The sequence below is a fragment of the Periplaneta americana genome, chromosome 4 (assembly GCF_040183065.1).
Source record: "Periplaneta americana isolate PAMFEO1 chromosome 4, P.americana_PAMFEO1_priV1, whole genome shotgun sequence".
Classification (NCBI taxonomy): Eukaryota; Metazoa; Arthropoda; class Insecta; order Blattodea; family Blattidae; genus Periplaneta; species Periplaneta americana.
In genome coordinates, this window is record NC_091120.1 from 190,363,525 (window position 1) to 190,388,518 (window position 24,994).

The 24,994-nt window shown below is 35.3% G+C and overlaps 1 protein-coding gene and 1 non-coding gene across 2 annotated transcripts in view; one reads left to right on the top strand and one right to left on the bottom strand.

The window, feature by feature from the left end:
* LOC138698540 (uncharacterized) overlaps positions 1-24,994 on the top strand; it is a 791,920-nt gene that overhangs the window by 395,036 nt on the left and 371,890 nt on the right. The window lies entirely within an intron of this gene.
* On the bottom strand, positions 7,398-7,469 carry TRNAD-GUC (transfer RNA aspartic acid (anticodon GUC)). Its single transcript has one exon. It is a non-coding gene; the product is annotated as a tRNA-Asp (tRNA).

Genomic DNA, 24,994 nt, shown 5'->3' on the forward strand with positions numbered 1-24,994 from the left:
GTTGTTCGTGGACAGTAGTTCAAACATCATTGAATGAAATAGTAATATACGTTACAAGAGCGTATGTTGACGTTTTCATGTTCGAGGAAAAGACTGAAAAAGCGAAACGTAGTTGAGATTTTTTAATTTCCGAGAACATGAAAACAAACATACCGCTCGTGTATCGTACATTATTTTGTGCGAAGATCGTTTATTACATACCTGAAAGACGAATTTCTAAGTATTTGCAATGAAATCTCCATGTTGGTTTCTGTTTAATGACGCCAACTTCGGAAAACCAAAAATCTTTCTTCAACATTGTTGCTGTAAAATGTTTTCTGTGTTTACTATACTCCAGCAGGCCCTGATATACGTCTGTCTTTTTTTTCCCCCAGTCTATAAATGCGAACTTAAAACAAACGGTAAGATTATGTAATGATTTATTTTTCATTTTAATATTTTAACAATATTATTTATATAACATATTGCAGTAATAACATCGGCATCTGGAATCTCGATTTTTTCACGGCTTCCTTGATGTTACTTGTATCAGGAATGCAATAAGTTTCGTGGAGTAGTAGACTTTACTTAATTTTTGCAAATATTTAAAAACAATAATTAACATTGCAATTTAGGTGAAATTGCAGTGGTAAGTTTCCAATTTATAATTATTACTATGTTAAACGTCTCTAAAAATAATATGTTAAAAGCCTAAAGCAGTAAAATGAATGTCGCGCTTAAGCAGTAAGGAGAGGGAAATTGTTATGTGTGTTACGTTGGGAATACTGAATGTGGTATTTCACACTTTCTGCGTATTGGTTCTGTGCGGAAAACAAGCAAATACGCACGATCTCGCACAAAACAATTATATTAACAAAATCAGAAGGGACGAGCGGAGAATTTTCCGGCGAAGAAGTAGATGATGATGATGATGATGATGATGATGATGATAAGGATGATAGTATTTAACCCATTAAACGGAAATATTATGTGATTGACAGCTGGGAAGTTATAGGTCTTCGTAGCACAGTTGTGTCGGTTTTTAAAAGGTTTGGCTTAAATGTTAATGACCTAAAACAGTGTGATCCAACTGGTTAAAAAAAATGTTATGTTTTATTTAACGACGCTCGCAACTGCAGAGGTTATATCAGCGTCGCCGGATGTGCCGGAGTTTTGTCCCGCAGGAGTTCTTTTACATGCCAGTAAATCTACTGACATGAGCCTGTCGCATTTAAGCACATTTAAATGCCATCGACCTGGCCCGGGATCAAACCCGCAACCTTGGGCATAGAAGGCCAGCGCTATACCAACTTGCCAACCATGTCGACACTCCAACTGGTGGCCCGAGAACCAGATAGGCCCGCGTTCTGTAATAAACTGGCCTCTGCGAATAACATTCATTGGAAACTGATATAATTTTTTGAAGACTTGTATGCTTTGCATACTGACATTTCCCTCCTTCTGAAATACGTTGCCTTAGTACTTATGACTTTTAAGGAACCCGCAGATTCATTGTCGCCCTCACAAAAGTCCCTATCCTGAGCAAGATTAATCCAGTCCCTACCATCATATCCCACCTCCCTAAAATCAGTTTTAATATTATCCTTCCATCTATGTCTCGGCCTCCCCAAAGGTCTTTCTCCCTCCGGCCTCCAAATTAACACTCTATATCATACCTGCACAAACAGCGCTCAACGAGCGCGCGCGCTCCTTCGGAGCGGGAGAGCCGTGTTTACCGCTCGCCGAAACGGAGAGGAAGATACGTCAGAATGACATAGACTTACTGTAGGTAGAGGAGAGGGAAACGACCACTCAGTTATCTAGTGGAGTGCAGTGTGTAGGCCTATTCTCAGTAACTGTTTCACGTTGCTTACCTACTGCTACAGTATAGTATGGAGGAATCTAAAAGGCGAAACATAACGTTTAACGATTTACAGCTCGAATTTATTGATCTTCAATGTGACCTAAGGCCTAAAGACCGTTTGAATAATACTACTAGCTGGTTGAGTTTTACAAGACCAAACATTAGCAATAATAACCACGACTACACAGGCTGGCTGTGAAAATGATTGAATGTTTGGCTCAACATTTATATTTGTGAGCAACTGTTTTCTATAATCAACTTTAATAAAGGCAGACATCGAACATCTGTAACTGATGTTTCATTATGATCAGTAGGCTACTGTTCCTTTCAGCTGCCAACAGCATAAAACCTCGTTTTGATGTACTGATAAATAAAAATATAACAAAATGATATTGTACATTTAAGTAGCTATAGAATTTCTATTATTTCTGTAAAATAAATATTTCTTTATTAATTAATAATAGTCCAAGATAGTTTTGCAAACACTGAACGGGAATTCATTTCATAAACACTTGTAATAGTACTTCCTTTAGTGTATATTTTGTACGAGATCACCCCTTCTTCTAGTCCACCCTTATACAGAGCGCAGCCAATATCTGCATTCCGCTCATGAGCTGTGAGCCGGCTCGGAGAGCGCAAACCTTGTGCAGGCCTGCTCTATATGGATTTCTGGATTCGCCCATACTTGTTAGGTGCCCTGCCTATCTCAAACGTCTGGATTTAATGTTCCTAATTATGTCATGTGAAGAATACAATGCGTGCAGTTCTGCGTTGTGTAACTTTCTGCATTCTCCTGTAAGTTCATCCCTCTTAGTCCCAAAAATTTTCTAACTACCTTACTCTCAAACACTCTTTACCTCTGTTCCTCTCTCAAAGTGAGAGTCCAAGTTCCACAACCATACAGAACAACCGGTAATATAACTGTTCTATAAATTCTGACTTTCAGATTTTTTGAGAGCAGACTGGATGAGAAAATCTTCTCAACCGAATAATAATAGGCATTTCCCATATTTATTCTGCTTTTAATTTCCTTCCGAGTGTCATTTATATTTGATACTGTTGCTCCAAGACATTTCAATTTTTCCACTGTTTCAAAGGATAAATTTCCAATTGTTATATTTCCATTTCGTCGCTAAATAAAATGAAGGGAAGCAGAAAGGGCTATTGCGAGCCCATTGTAAGTAAACTTTATTTACTCTCATAGTGTGTAGCTCGGTGGCTGCCACTTAACAGATTTCAGAATTTCTACACAAACATCTCTGTTCATTCCACTCCGTCCCCCTATCACAGTTGCCACATTCAATGTTATTCTCGTACTAACTGGAATTATTGGAATTCGAAAAAGATGTGGCAGCTCTCCCTCCACGTGGATAAGAAGGAAACCTGTCAATTTTTTTGTACGAAGATTCTGATTGGTTACTAGCAGGCGAAGACAAGTTTCCGTCACAGTAAGGAAGACATTTATTTATGACAACCAATTAGAAGAGATGTCGGCAAAGTCCTTTCTGTAAAACTGCACTCCATGATATAAAATGAACTTTACAGAGATCCGTCCTAGGTTTTGCCCTCGACAAAGCCTAACCAAGTTGTGTAATAGGCGACTCGAGAGTTCATTTGAATTCGCCTCTTCTTTTCAACGAACCTGTCCAAGAGTAACGCACCGTACAAGTTTAAAAGTTGTTTTTGCTGTCTGGTAATAAGAAAGCTTTTAAAATAGTTTTAGATTAGAGATAAAAACACTTAGTGAGCTTAACGTGTTGTTTACCTCATATAAACCTCCTGTTTCCTTTAACATTTCAACTGCAATCCTTTGTTTATCTGTTTTGCAACCCAGAAAGCCACATAATCAGGAAGATAATATTTGCTAGTAAAGTACCCGGAACTTTCTGAAATTATATTATTGTACTTGTGTCTTGTGCAGCAAATGCTGCAAACTAAGTTCATTAGACGTTCAAATAAAAATTTTTCAGATTTATTTTCAATGAAGAATACCAGACATTTTGAAACTTATTTGCTTCCATAATAATGAAACATACTCCCTCTCAATAGTTTTTTGATGCCAAATACTTTTTCTAGAACCTAGCCACCTTCAGTTTTTGAGTTTCAACGCGAAAACGCAAGTAACAATGTCAGGACGATCAGTGGGTTTTTCATGTGGGAGTAAAGCAATAGCTATTTCAGGTCATTGTGGATTGTATGTGAAAGTTTAAAAAAGTCAGGTTTGCTATGCTTTCGAACAATAGACATAGCATCTTGGTATAGCTGCTGCTTGTAGAACTTGAAATGTAGAGGGTAAAATCATTTTATCCTGCTAAGTGATCTTGTTGAAATGATCGGGAGACTACAAAATGTTGTAGGTCTCTTATTTTATCAGTAAGTAATACCTTTTGGTATTTCCTTAGGAACTATAATTTTTGCGCTCTCTCGAGCCAATACTGAAGAGAATGACGCATATAAATATCTATACCACACCGCTATTAAGTAGCCTATGTGATAAAGACCCAAACACACTTGATTAATAACTATAAAATATTTGATTTTAATAACGATATTATTATCTTACGTAAGTTTTGTAGTTTTATACTATATAGCCGCCATTCAGTAAATTATAGAAATGAAGATCTAATTTAAGATATCCTCTTCATCTACTTATATAACTCTAAAACGTTTCAACAGCGAATAGGGATTATTTTATTATTATTATTATTATTATTATTATTATTATTATTATTATTATTATTATTATTATTATTATTTGCACACTGGTTTCACTTTCATATCATCAACATAGCATTAATATGTATAATTAATTAAAAATAGTCACATCATGGCATTGTATACTTAATAATATTTCATTTATAATGGTAATAATGTCATCAAATCATCTCAAGTTTTGTATATTTTAATATATAATACAGAACTGTACTCAGAAAATTACACACCGCAGAATCAGACCTAAAATTATTTTAGTAAGTATTGAAGTTTTAGTAACCAATTGAATTTGAGCTCTAAATATGTTAGCAATCCTGCAGATCATGGCATTCGTGTAATAGCCTATTGTTTATTGTAGTGTGTGTTTTGTTTTATTCTGAAATGCAATTATTTCCCAAAACTGACTAAAGATGGATTTTGGAAAAAGAATTATGTAGGAAAACTAACGCTCCACTGAAAGTTACTATTTTTCTGAAAATACTTGGATGCCAAGCTTCAAAATGACGAGTCAATCATTAAAATACGTCCAGCCGTTTTCCCGCAATTTCCATTACCAGTTCAAATTATATAGATGCTACGAAGATCAGCATAAAGAAAGATTTTTATGAACAAATAAATATGAATATGCCTTTCCTATAAGTAAATCTATTTCGTATATTGTACCATTAACAGTTAGAGAAATGCGTGTAAATATAATTGTCACTAAAACTGCCACTTTCCCTTCCTTTCCATTTCTTCGTCAACTCTTCATTTGTTCTTCTCTGCCGTATTTTCTTTTCCTTTTCCATTTTTCGCCGTCTTCTGTTCCTTTCCACATTTCTTTCTCCTTCTCTCTTTCTTATCCCTTCTGTTCTCCAGATTTCTTTTTTCTTTTTCCTCTTCATCACAGTCTCTTTTTCAGTTTCTCTGTTCCTCATATCCTTCTTATTTTGCTCTTTTTTTCCTGCATCTTCTATTTCTTTCCCAATTTCTCTCAACTTTCTTGCCTTAATTATCAAGTATTTCAGGGGTATTTCTTTATTTATTAAGTCTTTAATTGTGTATTCATTACGCACTTATTTCTTGTATACTGTGTGTAACGTTCGTCGTTGATTTCTGGTATTTAATTCTCAATATTTTTTTTTGAGGAAAGTCTGGTAATAAATCCTGAACATTGCCCCCATTGTTCTTTCATTGCCAGAATTATTAATCAGTTCACAGAAACAATCAAATTGATTGATTTGCCTAGAGGTGAAATATAAGACGATTAGGCAACTCGTCACTTTTCGAGTAGATAAGAATGAAATGGAAGATTTGTTAGCTGACGTAACGCAACTTAACCTTGATAGACAACTGATGAGTATGAGAGAATGGTCAATAAAATTGTAGGGAACAGACTTCAATTCCGTCGGTAGTAAAGTACAAGCACTGCAATGTGCAGTTTTAAAATACGAGTATTATTAGAATATTCTGTAGTAACTTTGGACCGGATGCATAAAGTTTATTATTACTACTACTGCTATTACTTTTAGTCCTACTGCTACTACTGGTACTACTACTACTATTACGACTACTACTGTTACTACTACAATAATACTACTACTACTATTACTACTAGTACTAATATTATTACTATTACTACTACTACTACTACTACTACTACAACTACTACATTACTATACTATTATTATTACTATTACTACTACTACTATTATTACTGTTACTACTACTACTATTACCACTACTACTACTACTACTACTACTACTACTACTATTACTATTATTATTATTATTACTACTACATTACTACTACTGTTACTATTACTACTACATTACTACTACTGTTACTATTACTACTACTACTACTACTACAACTACTACATTACTATACTATTATTATTACTATTACTACTACTACTATTATTACTGTTACTACTACTACTATTACCACTACTACTACTACTACTACTACTATTACTATTATTATTACTACTACATTACTACTACTGTTACTATTACTACTACATTACTACTACTGTTACTATTAGTACTATTATTATTACTACTACATTACTACTACTGTTACTATTACTACTACATTACTACTACTGTTATTACTACTACTATTATTATTACTATTACTACTACATTACTTCTACTACTACTACTATTACTACGACTACTATTATTACTATTATTACTATTACCACTACTACTACTATTATTATTACTATTACTACTACATTACTACTACTAGTACTATTATTATTATTATTACTATTATTACTATTATTATTATTATTATTATTATTATTATTACTATTACTACTACTACTACTATTATTACTACTACATTACTACTACTACTACCATTATTATTATTACTATTACTACTACATTAGTACTGCTATTACTATTATTGTTATTACTACTACATTACTACTACTACTACTACTACTAGTACTACTACTACTATTACTACGACTACTATTATTACTATTACTACTACATTACTACTACTACTACCATTATTATTATTACTATTACTACTACATTAGTACTGCTATTACTATTATTGTTATTACTACTACATTACTACTACCACTACTATTACTATTACTATTCTATTACTACTATTACTACTACATTACTACTACTACTACTACTAGTACTACTACTACTACTAGAGACCGGATTTATAGAGTTTTACTTATTTTTTCCTTACTTCTAAACTCATCATTTCTTAGATAATTTTCCGAATCTTGGTCATAAGAGTCATATATGTCAATGCTGTTGTACCTAAAAACATCTAAACTGGACCTTAGAAACTAAGAACACTTAAATAATTTCGAGGGAAAAATTGTTCCGGAGCCGGGTATCGAACCCGGGACCTTTGGTTTGACGTACCAACGCTCTACCACTGAGCTACCCGGGAACTCTAACCGACACCGATCCAATTTTCCCTCGAAATTATTCAAATCAACTTTACAGGGAGTTATACCTGAAATATTGATTTGCATAATACACGTCACTGTTCGTTAACAGAAAACCACAATTTAAAGTCACACGGAGTTAGTGTGCACTCGAAGTTGGTTGCTTGACGGTTGTCAGCCCACTTTGAGGTCTGTGGATATAGAGGGAAAAATTGGATCGGTGTTTCCCTCGAAATTATTCAAATCAACTTTACAGGGAGTTATACCTGAAATATTGATTTGCATAAGAACACTTAAATCATAATTTCAGTATTGGATAGTGTTTCCTTCCTTCAAAATTGCTTAATGTTCCTCCAAACGGAACGGCGAAAATAGGAGTGAGATAGTGCCTAACGGGCTTGGAACTCACTCCTCTCAGCCACAAATTCCCTTGAAAGGATGTCGCGATCAAATACATTTCAATTGTTATTGTTTTCCTCTCCATTTTATCATTCATTCATTGTGTACTCATTTTGCTTGTGGTAGTATTTATTACATCCTTAAATATATGAGCCGTTCAGAGCAGAAGTGGTGCAAGTCAAAATTGAGTAATGAGGTTTAAAGTAAAAATTCTGTAAAATACAGCGCAAAATAGCCAGTAAGCCAGAAACATAGCTGCTTTAGTATTTATATGTTATGTGATAAACTGAGTGTTTTAAGACATATATGTTAGGGCATTTTTTTGCATTTTTGCGTGTTTCAACTCATAAGACCATTTTTTGTTTTATTTGGTCATTTTTTGGGCATTTTCACTTAATTTTGGCCATAAATCCCTACTGTTGATGTAAAATAATGTTTATTTCCTTTGATATTTTCTCTACATATTTTGTCCATTAATACCCATTATTTTGTATAATATTTTAATCGTTTTCCTACACAAATATTGCCATTTTAACGTAGTACACCCCATGTAATGGATCAGTCCAAGCACCCCTTCAATATACTCGTAGACTCCTCTATACCTGCTAGTTCCGGATAAAAGTGGCCTTGTGGTGGACTACATAGAAACTACATCAGGTAAAATAATTCATTAAAGTGTACCACTGAGAAAAAGTTATGTAAAATTAAATAAACTTAAATGTTGGTACTAGAATTTAATTTAATTACTAAATATTAAGTAGTACAAAACCTCTTTTCTTACTAAGCCAATTATGTAAGATAAATTTTTAGGGCATTTTAAGGGCATTTTTGAAAGATTTTTAGGTCATAAATGCATTGTTTTTAAGACTTTTTTCATGATTTATAGTCGACCTGGTTGGCGAGTTGGTATAGCGCTGGCCTTCTGTGCCCAAGGTTGCGGGTTCGATCCCGGGTCAGGTCGATGGCATTTAAGTGTGCTTAAATGCGACGGGCTCATGTCAGTATATTAACTGGCATGTAAAAGAACTCCTGCGGGACAAAATTCCGGCACATCCGGCGACGCTGATATAACCTCTGCAGTTGCGAGAGTCGTTAAATAAAACATGACATTTAACATTTCATGATTTATAGGTCATCAAAATCCTAGCCCCACTCATTACCCATTTTTGACTTACACCACTTCTGCCCTGAGCGGCTCATATCTTTACCTACATACTAAGAATAAAGACGTAATGCGCAATTCAAGATTTTAAGATACGATATTTTTTTTATTCCTTAAAATATTTTTTCTGCCTCTTAGTTGCAATTCTCCTGAACTTGGTTATTATTATTGTTATTATGATTATCATTATTATTATTCTTTTCCACATAATGTTATCTTTTTGTGATTTATCAGCAACACGTTCCTTTTATGTGTGAATGAATAGTCATTTCACTATTTACTAGAATCGAAATGTACTCTTTAGCTATAAAAATGTAACAGTACGTTGTATAATAAAATTGACCTTGGATAGTCCGCAAAATGTTGAGTATTATCTTCATTGATCAGAAACTGTTCAAGTGTTTAATCTCTGGCATGTCGACACACTTCTCTCTGATGTCCATACATTAGCAGACTTTTATATGCGATAATCCAGATTTTTAAGTATTTGCAAAGCTGTCAATACTGTGTTATTGTGTTGGCAAGTCATGCTCGCCCCATCAATCAATATACATCGTATAATGTCAATTCTGCGTTACTATCATGTTAACCTGTTCTCGACAGTTGACTGTGAGATATGCTGTATGGCGCAGGAAGGTATCAGAATCCTGGCAATGGAGTCCAGTCGGAAGCTGTTGTGAATGGAACCCTGATCACATGTGTAACAAATTGGCCAACCTCTGATCACATATGTAACAGATTGCCCAACCCCTAATCACATATGTAACAGATTGGCCAACTCCTGATCACATATGTAACAGATTGCCCAACCCCTAATCGCATATGTAACAGATTGGCCAACTCCTGATCACATATATAACAAATTGACCAACTCCTGATCACATATATAACAGATTGGCCAACCCCTGATCACATATATAACAAATTGGCCAACACCTGATCACATATGTAACAAATTGGCCAACACCTGATCACATATGTAACAGACTGGCCAACCTAGGGTGACCAGATTAACATCAATAAAAAAAGAGGACACAAAGCTTCAAAAAGGAGGACAGAAAATATGTACTTAGATTTAGGCTTAGGCCTATATTATACTTTAAATTACGTCAATATCTATTTTATTACAAAATATTTACAGTACAGATTTAAAGCTTATATCATACTCAAAAGTATGTTAATATCTACTTTATTACAAAATAATTATGATAAAACTTAATGATGATAATAATAATAATAATAATAATAATAATAATAATAATAATAATAATAATAATGATTTTACTGTTAAAATGTGAAAGTCAAGGTAGCTATAATATTCAAGAGAAGATAAAATATCTATTTAAATTAAGGCTTAGGCCTATATTATATTTTAAATGATGTCAAAATCTATTTTATTAGGGCATACTTCTGATAAAACCTATAAAATTATTTTACAGTTTATTACACATGAAAACGACCATAATAAGTAGGGGAAAGACAGTTATGATCGTTGGCAAAGAGTATATTCCATCGATGCTGCTGTCACCTACAGACAAATTACTCGAAAAAAGCGTCAAATCAGATAATTTCAAAATGTAAGGCATACAAGTTACGAAAAGGAGGACATTTCTTGATTTTTTTAATCCACCCGGACCCTAGACAAAGACCTAAAAAGGAGGACATGTCCGGACAAAAGAGGACGTTCTGGTCACCCTATGCCAACCCCTGATCACATATGTAACAGATTGGCCAATCCCTAATCACATATGTACCAGATTGACCAACCCCCCGATCACATATGTAACAGATTGGTCAACCCCTAATCACATAATTATGTAACAGATTAGCTAACCCCTGATCACATATGTAACAGATTGGCCAATCCCTAATCACATAATTATGTAACAGATTGGCTAACCCCTGATCACATATGTAACAGATTGGTCAACCCCTAATCACATAATTATGTAACAGATTGGCTAACCCCTGATCACATATGTAACAGATTGGTCAACCCCTAATCACATAATTATGTACCAGATTGACCAACCCCCCGATCACATATGTAACAGATTGGTCAACCCCTAATCACATAATTATGTAACAGATTGGCTAACCCCTGATCACATATGTAACAGATTGGCCAATCCCTAATCACATAATTATGTAACAGATTGGCTAACCCCTGATCACATATGTAACAGATTGGCCAATCTCTAATCACATATGTACCAGATTGACCAACCCCCGATCACATATGTAACAGATTGGTCAACCCCTAATCACATAATTATGTAACAGATTGGCTAACCCCTGATCACATATGTAACAGATTGGCCAATCCCTAATCACGTATGTACCAGATTGACCAACCCCCGATCACATATGTAACAGATTGGTCAACCCCTAATCACATAATTATGTAACAGATTGGCTAACCCCTGATCACATACGTAACAGATTGGCCAATCCCTAATCACATATGTACCAGATTGACCAACCCCCGATCACATATGTAACAGATTGGTCAACCCCTAATCACATAATTATGTAACAGATTGGCTAACCCCTGATCACATATGTAACAGATTGGCCAATCCCTAATCACATATGTACCAGATTGACCAACCCCCGATCACATATGTAACAGATTGGTCAACCCCTAATCACATAATTATGTAACAGATTGGCTAACCCCTGATCACATATGTAACAGATTGGCTAACCCCTGATCACATATGTACCAGATTGACCAACCCCGATCACATATGTAACAGATTGGTCAACCCCTAATCACATAATTATGTGACAGATTGGCTAACCCCTGATCACATATGTAACAGATTGGCCAATCCCTAATCACATATGTACCAGATTGACCAACCCCCGATCACATATGTAACAGATTGGTCAACCCCTAATCACATAATTATGTAACAGATTGGCCAACCCCTGATCACATATGTAACAGATTGACTAACCCCTGATCACATATGTAACAGATTGAGTAACCCCTGATCACATATGTAACAGATTGGCCAACCCCTGATCACATATGTAACAGATTGGCCAACCCCTGATCACATATGTAACAGATTGGCTAACCCTTGATCACATATGTAACAGATTGGCCAATCCCTAATCACATATGTACCAGATTGACCAACCCCCGATCACATATATAACAGATTGGTCAACCCCTAATCACATAATTATGTAACAGATTGGCTAACCCCTGATCACATATGTAACAGATTGGCTAACCCCTGATCACATATGTAACAGATTGGCTAACCCCTGATCACATATGTACCAGATTGACCAACCCCCGATCACATATGTAACAGATTGCTCAACCCCTAATCACATAATTATGTAACAGATTGGCTAACCCCTGATCACATATGTAACAGATTGGCTAACCCCTGATCACATATGTAACAGATTGGCCAACTCCTGATCACATATGTAACAGATTGGCCAACCCCCGGTCACATGTAACAGACTGGTCAACTCCTGATCACATATGTAAAAGATTGGCCAAGCCCTGATCATATATGTAACAGATTAGCCAACCCCTGATCAATATGTAACAGATTGGCCAACCCCTGATCACATATGTAACAGATTGCCCAACTCCTGATCATATATGTAACAAATTGGCCAACCCCTGATCACATATGTAACAGATTGGCCAACTCCTGATCACATATGTAACAGATTGGCCAACCCCTGATCACATATGCAACAGATTGGTCAACCCCTGATCACATATGTAACAGACTGGCCAACCCCTGATCACATATGTAAAAGATTGGCCAAGCCCTGATCACATATGTAACAGATTGGCCAACCCCTGATCACATATGCAACAGATTGGTCAACCCCTGATCACATATGTAACAGACTGGCCAACCCCTGATCACATATGTAAAAGATTGGCCAAGCCCTGATCACATATGTAACAGATTGGCCAACCCCTGATCACCAAAGAGAGAAAATCGCAATGATAGGTACAGAAATAATAATAATAATAATAATAATAATAATAATAATAATAATAATAATAATAATAATAAGTTTACGATTCACAAGACCTAACCTAAAAATGTAGTTTGATCACGTGAAATGATTAGTACGCATTCCGAAAACAGATCACCACTTTAAAATACATAGAATTTACATCAGTTTACTGGAAACCGAAGTTATTGCTGCCAACATAACAGTTAGAAAATAATTGCCAGTTGTAGTATTTGTCAGTACCCGAAATTCGAAACGAAGTTGGTAAAAGAAAATTCAACCTGAGAGCTAGAAAATCACTATAATCCACTAGCATATGTAGTAATAGGGGGAAAATGGTTAGGCTTTACCCTTACGGTATTAAGTAAGCTGACCCGGACTATAGATATTGTGTAAAATAGAGGTTGTAAAGTGAAACGTGTTATTTACATGATCTCTAATTTTTTTTTTAAATCTGACAACACTGCTATCGGAACTTGGCCCGCTGTTCGTGTATCCTCTACGTCCTCCAGCTATGTTTTATACCCATGAGCAAGAACTTTACCCTTTCTACCATAAAATCGGTTATTGGAGTACTGCAACTGGAATTACTCCTCAGGGAAGGGTGCAACGACCGTCTCACATGATGTCTGGAGGTTCTGTATGCAGGTGATTGTTTAAATGGGTTGAAACTTCATGTGGCGACTAGACGCTTGTGTTGGGCTGGAGTCTCCATGACAACTGAGTCTCCCATGTGGAACAAAGAGGTATTAGCACCGCACACGCGAGATTTCTTTACCCCTCAAGGTCTCCTGCTTAACATTCAGGTTTTTAAATATCTATAGACAGTACGTTGATTTATTCCAAACATTTAATCGAGTTTAATATGTGAAAAAAAAAAAAACCGTTTCTCGGAATATTTGAATGTTGCATGCAAAGTTGCTGGAGGTGAGAATTAGATTGCTGTGTGAGAAAGTGGTTCTTGTGTCTGAGAATTCTTGCACAGGTATAAGAGGGTTACAGCTGCAAGAAAACCCCTCAAGCATCGGCAAACAATGCAATGCGAACACGTTTTCTACACAGCTGAATATGTTTTGCACTGTTTCGCAGTTTTTGTTCAGCTATTGATTTCTGTGTTTATTTTTCGTGCGTTTTGAAAGAAACGTTCTGTGAAGTAGAGACAAAGTTGTTATTCTCTCTTTTTCCCCTGGAGCCTTTTATATTCATGCAGTAAAATTATTGTACAGGGACATCACTTTATTTTTACCAACATTTTTAACATTAACCTGGCTATACTCGGAAACATTGTTTCCCCCTTCCATTACAGGAGTTTGATGTTACTAGTGCAATATGTAAACAAATCATTTTACTAGCTATAGGAGGAGAGAAAAGTAGTGTATCCATTTATGTTGTAGGGAAATACGATATTACGATTTTCAGTTTGATCATCACTTTTACGGAATTTATCAAAATACAATAGAGTAGTAACATTTTTTTTCAAAAACTCAACTTTTCAGGCGGCTATGTTCGTTATGTAATGTCTGCTTCATTTAGCATATTAATTATTGATGTTAACATACAATATAGAGAGTGCATTTAAATTGAGGGGGTCATAAGTAAAGGGCTGTAAGTGCACTTAAGTTACTTTTGAGAAAATGGGGTTTAAATATTTAATCTTTCGTAAAATCTGTGAAATTTTTTATTTAAATTTTAATATGTGATGCGATTAAAATATTAAAATTTTAGACACTTTTGCTTACACTGGATGCACTTAACTCATATTATTACAAATGTCACTAGCATTCCTTTGCTTCTAGCCACCTCATTTCAAAAAAAGCTAATCTGAATTTTTAAACAAGTTGCTGAAAATGGTTGCCGTTCATTACAATGCAGGCTTCAATTCAGTACGCATATTATTGAAAACATTTTGAAGCATATTCTCTGAAATTGAATTTATCGTTTCTTGAATATAATTTTTTAGTACGATATTATTAATATAGGTTCTTTCTTCTATAGAAAACGCAATCATATTTCTGAAACACACTATACACTGCAGTGTTTACTTCACTGCTTGAAGACTTCGAATGCAACAGCGGCCGTAAGTTTGTGTGTCTGACGGGAGCAAGGACATTAGTGAAGGGGTGGGAGTGAAGTACATTCAGAAATGCAGGTACAATAAAAATGCAAGTAAAAATAAAAATGATGTCCCTGTATATCCATTATTATTATTATTATTATTATTATTATTATTATTATTATTATTCCTCATAAATGCTGTCCTTTATATGGTCGTCTTTCTCTCCTGTAGAGGTGTGAGCATTTATAACTACGATAACGCACCGTTTACCCTGAAGTACTAAGTACGATAACCTGTCACTGATAAATTCGACCTTTTTTACTGCTGATTTTATTCTGTTCTGAATAAAGAATCCTGTTCCTAATTGGTGGTAGTTATTTCCTTCCCCATAGTACAAGTAATCTCGCCATTCCCACATAACCTAACCTCCTGTACTCCCACACAGTCTATTCTTTAAGCTAGCTAGTTCTTTTGCTACTAGTGTTGCCTCCTGTTCTATAAAGACTTGTGACATTCCAAGTACCAAATCTCATAACCTTACCATAGAATCAATCCCATTCCGAGGCTTATTTTGGGGTTTCGTAACAGGGTGTTACGATGATGGGTAGCTACTGTGCTCCAACCACGAGAAAGTCTCCGCCGGATGAGACGAAGGGGAGTAATGCTGTGAATGAATGTTGATGTCATAAGATGTCATAAGGTCACACACGTGGGTACTCATATCTCTATTGGCTCGCTCTCACAGCACAAACAATAACATTGATACACACATGTTTATACTACCCTAGTTACAAAATTAGATCACTGTTAATCTCCTGGTCTTTTAATATCTCCATACAGGAAATAACATATGCAGGAGAGCGCATGGTTTTTAAACAGACGTTATAACGGTAATATTATATATCTACTTCGCTCCAATAGATGTCGCAATAGTAAGCACATTCCTTTCACGGTTGATCTCCTGGTTGGAGAACAGTAGCTCTTCGTCCAACCCCCAAGCTGGAGGACCATCAGTTATACTACCGGTAATTCTGTATGGCTGTGAAACTTGAATTCTCACTTTGAGAGAGGAACAGAGCTTAAGGGTGTTTGAGAATAAGGTGCTTAGGAAAATATTTGGGGCTAAGAGAGATGAAGTTACAGGAGAATGAAGAAAGTTACATAACGCTCTTAGAAAAACATATGCAAATATTATTTCCATTTTATTCACAATACATTTAAATAATAATAATAATAATAATAATAATAATAATAATAATAATAACAATAATAATAATAATACTGTAAGCCTATGTAATGCCCTATTATTGTACAATATTTTTCTGATCTGTGTAAAATTAATTAGATATTGTTAATTAAGCAAAGGGCATGCTCACAGCTGAGGTGAAATGTATAAACCATCTTAATGGCAGAAGGTATGTCAGTCCTATGTGCCCGCCGCCTTTACCCCCAAAGGAAACTCCCCTGGCACTCATTTTTGCTAGAGGCTCAATAAACCCCAGGATGCTACATGGAGTCATACACGGTTTTACCACAGTCTAGTATATACAGTAACGAAGCTTGAGTTGTGAGGGTGCTAGGAACTATTGATTGTGCCAGTACTATTTCACATTGTCTGTAATGAGGCGATATTAGCGATCCTAGTGGTTAGCAACTATCTATGGGTGCATATTTACTACGTATTGAGCTTCATGACTATATACTAGACTGGTTTTACTTAGGTTTCTGATTTCTTTACTGAATTCTTTTCAAATAAGATCATCTTATCCACATATGTTAAAATATTTATTTTGTTTTGAATCTGTACACCACAATATTGGTATGCTAATTACTGAACTGAATCAAATCAAAACACACCCTTTGGCGATCCTTTTAAACATTTGTTATTCGGACATTCCTCAAATTCCCTGATGATGATTACTGAAAACCGGCCGTTACTATCTTTCAGTAAACAATGGAGTGACCAGTCTATTCTGAAAATCTTAAAAAGCAGCGTTGCCGAATGTTCACAGACATTCAAAGTTGTGACCGTCATGACAAAGAACGCACCATTTCGGGATTCGTCAAGATGGTGGGGTGGTTTGGGGTTGTTGTTGCAGCCCCGACCCTTGTATGCTTCAGGCCTTCTTCATAACAAGGGAAAGAAATACAACAACGAGCGTGTACAACAAGAAATGCCATAAAAAGCTGCGGTGTTGGGGATTGCTTTCACTTCTGAGCATGGTTGCAAGTTTAACGCATGTATCACGAATTTATTGATATCAATATGGATCTACTGTATGAGGTAGAGTATATGTAGGGGAGAGTCGGGTAGTATCGGACATCGGGTAATATCGGACAGTGCGTTTCTTTCATCTACCACCATATTGTAGTATATGAATGACATGGTTACGTTTCTCTATGCGACATCACAGAAACGTAACCATGTCAATCAGGTACTAATCATCTTGTGGTAGATGAAAGAAACTCACTGTCCGATATTACCCGATGTCCGATACTACCCGACTCTCCCCTAACTTTCATAAGATTTAGATAATGTTAATATCTCATCACGGCTTTTTATACCATTCTTTTCCGTTAATTTATGCTAGCAAATTAGGAATGCTGAAAAATCACATTTCGCGTTATAATTGCTGTTTACTCATCCTAATGATAATACGTTACATTTATAATTGTATTAAGAAATAACAGTGAATAGGGCTTTATTTTGTGTAACTTCCTAAGTTGCAGCCCAGTCATTTCAAAATAAAGTCCTACGAATTTCACTCAATTCTCCTTGGTTTGTCCGTAACAGCCAACTACACAGAGAAACTGGTATTGACACAATCAAACAGTTTATTCATTCACAAGCTAAGAAGTTCTATAACAACCTAGAAAATGTTCCAGGCGCCATCCACTACTCTCTCGGAAGGAAGTCCACATTTCCCACCAGAATCAAAAGCCAACTTCCAATGGATCTCATATTATAATCAAAATTTATCATCACACCAACCTATGTAAATAATTATTTATTAACAATTATTTTTGTTCATTGAGGAGTCCAATCTAGGCTGCCCTCAATTCAGTGTTATATATTGTATTTATATTTTTAGAAATGATCTGTATAGCGCTAAATGCGCTGATCGATCAATAAATTTAAAAAAAAGTTGCAGCCCAACAAATGGATTAAGATTCTGTACTTATAATAGGGTTTACATAATATTAGTTCCAAAAAATTAATATGGCCGTCTTTTCAATGTTGCCAACTGTTACCAGATATCATCAAAGCAGGTAAAAACTTCATATTATATTTCCATATTTAAAATCCCATTTACCTTCTTACTTACTTGCAAGTGACTTTTAAAGAACCCGGAGGTTCATTTGCGTCCGCCATCGGTCCCTAACCTAAGCAAGATTAATCCAGTCCCTAGCATCATATCCCATCTCCTTCAAATCCATTTTAATATTATCCTCTCATCTACGTCTCGACCTCTCCAAAGATCTTTTTCCCTCCGGTCTTCCAACTAACACTCTAGATGCATTTCTGTATTCACCTATAAGTGCTACATTCCCTGCCCATCTCAAACGTCTGAATTTAATTATCCTAATTATGTCAGGTGAAAAATACAATGCGTCCAGTTCTGCGTTGTGTAACTTTCTCCATTCTCCTGTAACTTCATCTCTTCTAGCCCCAAATAGTTTCCTAAGCACCTTATTCTCGAAAATGTTTAATCTTTGTTCCTCTCTCAAAGTGAGAGTCCAAGTTTCACAACCATACAGAACAACCGGTAATATAAATGTTCCATAAATTCTAATTTTCAATTTTTTTTAGAGTAGACTGAATGAAAGCTTCTCAACTGAATAACAACAGCCATTTCCCACATTTATTCTGCGTTTAATTTCGTCTCGAGTGTCATTTGCCTTCAGTCCTTAAAATTTGCTGTGATTTACGAAATATTTCAGTTCTTTTAGAAGCCAGTTTTGCGGAATCTGTTACCTATATTTCAATTTTCTCACTAGTTGAATTCTTAAAGTAGATTTTTGAAATCTGATTTATGTCTAAAGCGTATATTGAAACTAAAAAAAAAATAGAGTGTGGCTCCTTATACTTTATGAGTAATTAAAGGTCCAAACCCGTGGAGTAACGGCTAGCGCGTCTGCTCGCGAAACCAGGTGGCCCGGGTTCGATTTCCAGTCGGAGCAAGTTGCTTGGTTGAGGTTTTTTCCGGGGTTTTTCCTCAACCCAATATGAGGTAACGTTCGGTGCTGGAACCCAGACTCATTTCACCGGCATTATCACCTTCATATCATTCAGACGCTAAATAACCTGAGATGTTGATACAGCGTAGTAAAATAACCTACTAAAAAATGAATAATTAAATTACTTTTTCGTCTCTCCTGAAAATTTTAGTTTCTCCACGAAGCGAGTGTTGAAACACTGTCCTCGATTACATAGTGAACTGACATCAGTATAGTTTGCTGCATTGCATGACACCTAACCTGCAGGGGCTGATATGACCTCAAAGATCAACTGAAACAAGATACGAGAGTACAGTTGAAGATAAAGTTGTTATTCCTTAAGTATCTAGTAGCAAAGTGACAAGATCCTGTTGAAGGATTCACCTATGCACATGATTCTGGGTTCGATACCCGGTGCCGTAGGTACACGCGCCGCCAGCCTGGCGCCGTTGGCAGGGACGAGGTCCGTGACTGCCGCGTGACGTACACGCGCGTGAATCAGACTCGGCTTGACTGATACACGCAGTTGTGTCACTGCATTCAGATATGGCGTAATGTCTTCATTGTGGGTCACTCGTGGTTTGCTAGAACAGAAAATTTTCACAGTTTTAATATCAGAAAGAACGTGTCTGTCTCCTTACTTGAGAACATCAAGAAAGATAATACTTACTTACTTACTGGCTTTTAAGGAACCCGTAGGTTCATTGCCACCCTCACTTAAGCCCGCCATTGGTCCCTATCCTGTGCAAGATTAATCCAGTCTCTACCATCATATCCTACCTCCCTCAAATCCATTTTAATATTATCTTCCCATCTACGTCTCGGCCTCCCAACTAACACTCTATATGCATTTATGGATTCGCCCATACGTGCTACATGTCCTGCCCATCTCAAACGTCTGGATTTTATGTTCCTAATTATGTCAGGTGAAGTATACAATGCGTGCAGCTCTGCGTTGTGTAACTTCCTCCATTCTCCTGTAACTTCATCCCTCTTAGCCTCAAATATTTTTCCTAAGCACCTTATTCTCAAACACCCTTAATCTCTGTTCCTCTCTCAAAGTGAGAGTCCAAGTTTCACAACCATACAGAACAACCGGTAACATAACTGTTTTATACATTCTAACTTTCAGACTTTTTGACAGAAGACTAGATGACAAAAGCTTCTCAACCGATTAATAACAGGCATTTCCTATATTTATTCTGCGTTTAATTTCCTCCCGAGTGTCATTTATATTTGTTACTGTTGCTCCAAGATATTTGAATTTTTCCACCTCTTCGAAGGATAAATCTCCAATTTGTATAGTTCCATTTCGTACAATATTCTGGTCACGAGACATAATCATATATCAAGAAAGATAATAATATGATTATTATAAATCAAATACTATTTTAGTTATTAATCAAGTGGGGGTTGGGTCTTTTTCATATACTTAACGGCGGTGTGGTGTAAATACTTATATGCATCATTCTCTTCGGTATTGGCTCAAGAGAGCGCAAAAATTACAGTTCCTGAGGAAAGACGGTATTACTTACTGATAAAATAAGAGGCCTACAAAATTTTGTAGTCTCTCGATCATTTCAGCAAGATCTCTTAGCAGGATAAAATGATTTTACCCTCTACATTTCAAGCTCTACATGCAGCAGCTATACCAAGATGCTACGTCTATTCTTCGAAAGCATAGCAAACCTGACTTTTACAATTCACAATGACCTGAAATAGCTATTGCTTTACTCCCACATGAAAAACCCACTGATCGCTCTGACATTGTTACTTGCGTTTTCGCGTTGAAACTCAAGATACATAGGATACACAGGTTCAAGAAAAAGTATTTGGCATAAAAGCCATTCAGAGGGAATATGTTTCATTATTATGGAAGCAAATAACTTTCAAAACGACTGGTATTTTTCATTGAAAATAAATCTGAAAAATGTTTATTTTAATGTCTAATAAACTTAGTTTGCAGCATTTGCTGCACAAGCCACTAGTTACTTAGGCCTATAATGTGATTTGAACAGCAGACTGAAAACTAATGAATACTCATGCTTAATGTATTGCTATCCGCAATCACTCTTTATTTCTTAGAAAACATAGGTTGTTATTCTGGCAGCACTGCTATTAAAAATATTCTGGTTTGAACCATACAGAATAAGAAAGAACTTGTATGTCTGATCGCTGAAATGCATCAAAATATAATCGAATTGCAGCCTGGCTCCACAAATCACCTTTCTGCCTGTTGAGAAAACCATTATTTAAAAAAAAAACTTCTCAGATCATCTGTTATCATCTAGATATGCTCTATTTTCGGAACTGTTAACTAATAATTTCCTCCAGTTCTTCCAATGGGTCGCTGCATTTGTTCTGGTGAGAGGTTTTCTTCAGTAAACGTAGCAAAATCATTTTAATTGAAGTCGTAACAACTTCTTAGTGTTCGTTGCAGTAATTACCGCTCTGAAAGACATAAACGTCAGACATCTAATTGGCTGTTCTTAATATAGAGTAGTCTTGCGGAGTTGATGTAGTGTTTATTCACTTTATTTTATAAAGACGCGCACATAGTAAGTACATTTTATGTAGCAACCGAGACGAATAGGTGAATTAGACACGGTTTAAATGTATTATCTTACTCTAAAACCTTGTTCTTTCATCGCTTTTAATCACATAGTGCTTAAAAATATAAATTCACATACAGGGTGTAACTAAATTAGTTCTAGAATTTTAAAGACTATACATGAGACAAAAAAAATATGGTTACCAAGCAACGTTTATATAAAGTTCGTGCGTTACTTCTACATTGAGTTACGCCTGTTATAAAATCCTTGTCTTCTAATTGCGATATAAACGCATTTAAAATTCCATATTTTGCATACCGTACTTTCTTTCTTTCGAAATGATAGCCGTCCAAATCTTGGATTTAAAATATAGGCATCCTAATCAATTCAAATAAAAAAAAAAAAGAAAATGTTTTTTTTTAATGCATAATGCAATTTTAAAAAAGAATATTCTGCGACAAGATGTGGCGGCTATCAAAACGATAAAAATTTATTGAAAATAAATAATATACATTGAATATTATAAAGATGAATAGAGATGGTGATTGATGATGTTCAATGAAGATTTTAAAATGGTTGATGCAATTGTCTGAAGAGTCTTATCAGGAACCCTTCATTTTCTGAGGACCTCTAATGTAAATTTGGGAATTGTTCCTCGCGCACCAAACATAAGTCCAATGACATTCCAATCTTGAATATTATTAAAGTATGGATTATATTTTGGGGAAACTCTTCTGAAGTCAAACACATTTTTGTTCTCACAAAAGAAAGCCCTAAGGATAATGAAGAGTCTTCATAAAAGGGCATAATTATTATAAAAGATTTTCCAAAATGTATAAATTTTGATCTTACCTTGTGAATACATTATTTCCCTGATGATGTTTTTTGTTGGAAAGCAAGATACTTTTTTACTAATAACAACATTCAAAATTTTAATACGAGACACAAATCAGATCTCCAGCTACGCCCTGTTAGCTTCAGCTGTTACAAAAAAGGTGTTCACTTTTAATGTATTATGTCTTCAATACATTGCCTGATTATCTTAAGGGGTTAGGTACAGATTAAAGGAGTAAAATTTTGGAAATATTTAACTTTTTTTTCCCCTCCATAATTCTATCTTGTACAATAATGAAAATTAGTATGTGTAAAACACTGTCCTTCTGCTATATGATAAAGATATTTTTACGATTAAAAAATATGTTTCTATTTTTTTCAAAATTCAAAGTTCACTGTGCAGTGATGAAGCGTTTCCCTCGTAACTCAAAAAGTATCCAACATGCTGTGATGAAATTTTTTGTGTGTATTTATGCATGTCATATCTGCAATATGATGCAAAATCACTTCTCTCCCTTTGATAGATTGTCTGATGAAAAATAAATTTATTTTAAAAAAATGGTCAAATATCCAACACAAAATAAAAAAAAATTGTTTATTAAGGAGTGTAGTTGAAAGATCATGATATTGTAAACATGAGTTTCAGCAATAAAATAAAAGAGAGAGAACATGAAAAAGTTAACAAGTTTATGAGTTATGAGGGAAACGCTTCATCACTGCACAGTGAAATTTGAATTTTGAAAAAAAAAAATGAATATTTATTTTAAATCGTAAAAATACTTTTTTTATATATAGCAGAAGGATAGTGTTTTACACATACCAATTTTCATTATTTTACAAGATACAGTAATGGAGGGAAAAGAATGTTGACTATTTCCAATCAATTTACTGCTGTAAGCTCTACTTAACCCCTTAAAGCTTTGAGGGACCAATAGGAAATGTTCATAACAGGATTTTTACATATTCAAACCTCCTACTCAACTGCTGAATTGTTTATGCTTGGAAATTGTATCTTTTCGTAAGTTATAACTTTTGACTTATTCCACAACTCAAAACCACAATGTTGATGTAAGATGTAGGGTCTATGGAATATGATAAACGAAATGAAATAAAATTGGCTACTGGACATGACTTCAATGCCAGTCATCTTCACACTCTTTCTCAAACTGACTTCTGGGAAGAGGAAATGCATGTAACACGTCTTCTTATGTCATAAGTACTGTCATCTCAGAAAACTGCATTGTATCTAAAAACCGAAAGACACAACTAGCAGTGGCGTAGCGTCAGTGTAAGCTAAAAAGCTTAGCTTCCCCATTTAATAATAATTTCATAATAAACCTAAAGTTTATGGAGAAAATTATTTATTAATTTTAATAGAATTTATATTTACGCGTTAAATATTGTGATGCGGCAGCTCAGGATGATTTGTGATGCAGCAGTAAACAAGAAGCCTTCACACACCAGCTTCCAAGCAGACTGGTTTCTTCTGTGTAATCCACCCCGCAGATTTTCCATCCCTTTCTAACTAAACTACCCTAGTCGCAAGGCTCGCAAGAAACTAGCTTTAACATTGAAAATAAGTAGTTTCCGAGTTATCCCTTTTCGTCAGTTGTGTTCAGTTGAAGTGTTAGTGTGCATTGTAGCTGATATAATAAATAATGAGTGAAATAACAGTTCCTGACACTAATTTACTTGAATTTTTTAGGACAATTTGTATTATCAAGACTGACTTACGAACAAAGGTGTGATTTAAAAAACAAATGACCGACTCCCTCGCTGTCAATGAAGGACACAACCAAAAGACAGACGCATACTTACGTAATGATACTAATACTGTGATTTCTCTAAGCATGACAGGGAGTGAGCTAATGTTATACGTATACGCGTCTATTTGTTAGAGATATGTGTAAACCGTGAAATCATATTTTACTACGTATCATTTGAGGTCATGCCTTATTGGTGTTACTTACGATGTTCCAACCAATCTTCGACTGCTGACTTGACATTGACTACTATTTATTTTAAGACTGTATCTTTGTAATACGTTTTCTCATATTGCATGAAAGACAACTTGAGTTAGCTTCCCCTGCTCAAAATTTCATGCTACGCCACTGACAACTAATTCCAACCAACCAACAAACAAACAAACAAACAAACAAACAAACAAGAATCATTCAATATATGTTTCATATTATAGATGAAAATTCAAAGTGATATTTCGAAGGACCAGTTCAAAGGAAAACAACTCAATAGTTAAAATTTTGAGGTAATCCCAGTTCAAAGTTTAATGTTGCTGTAAAGAAA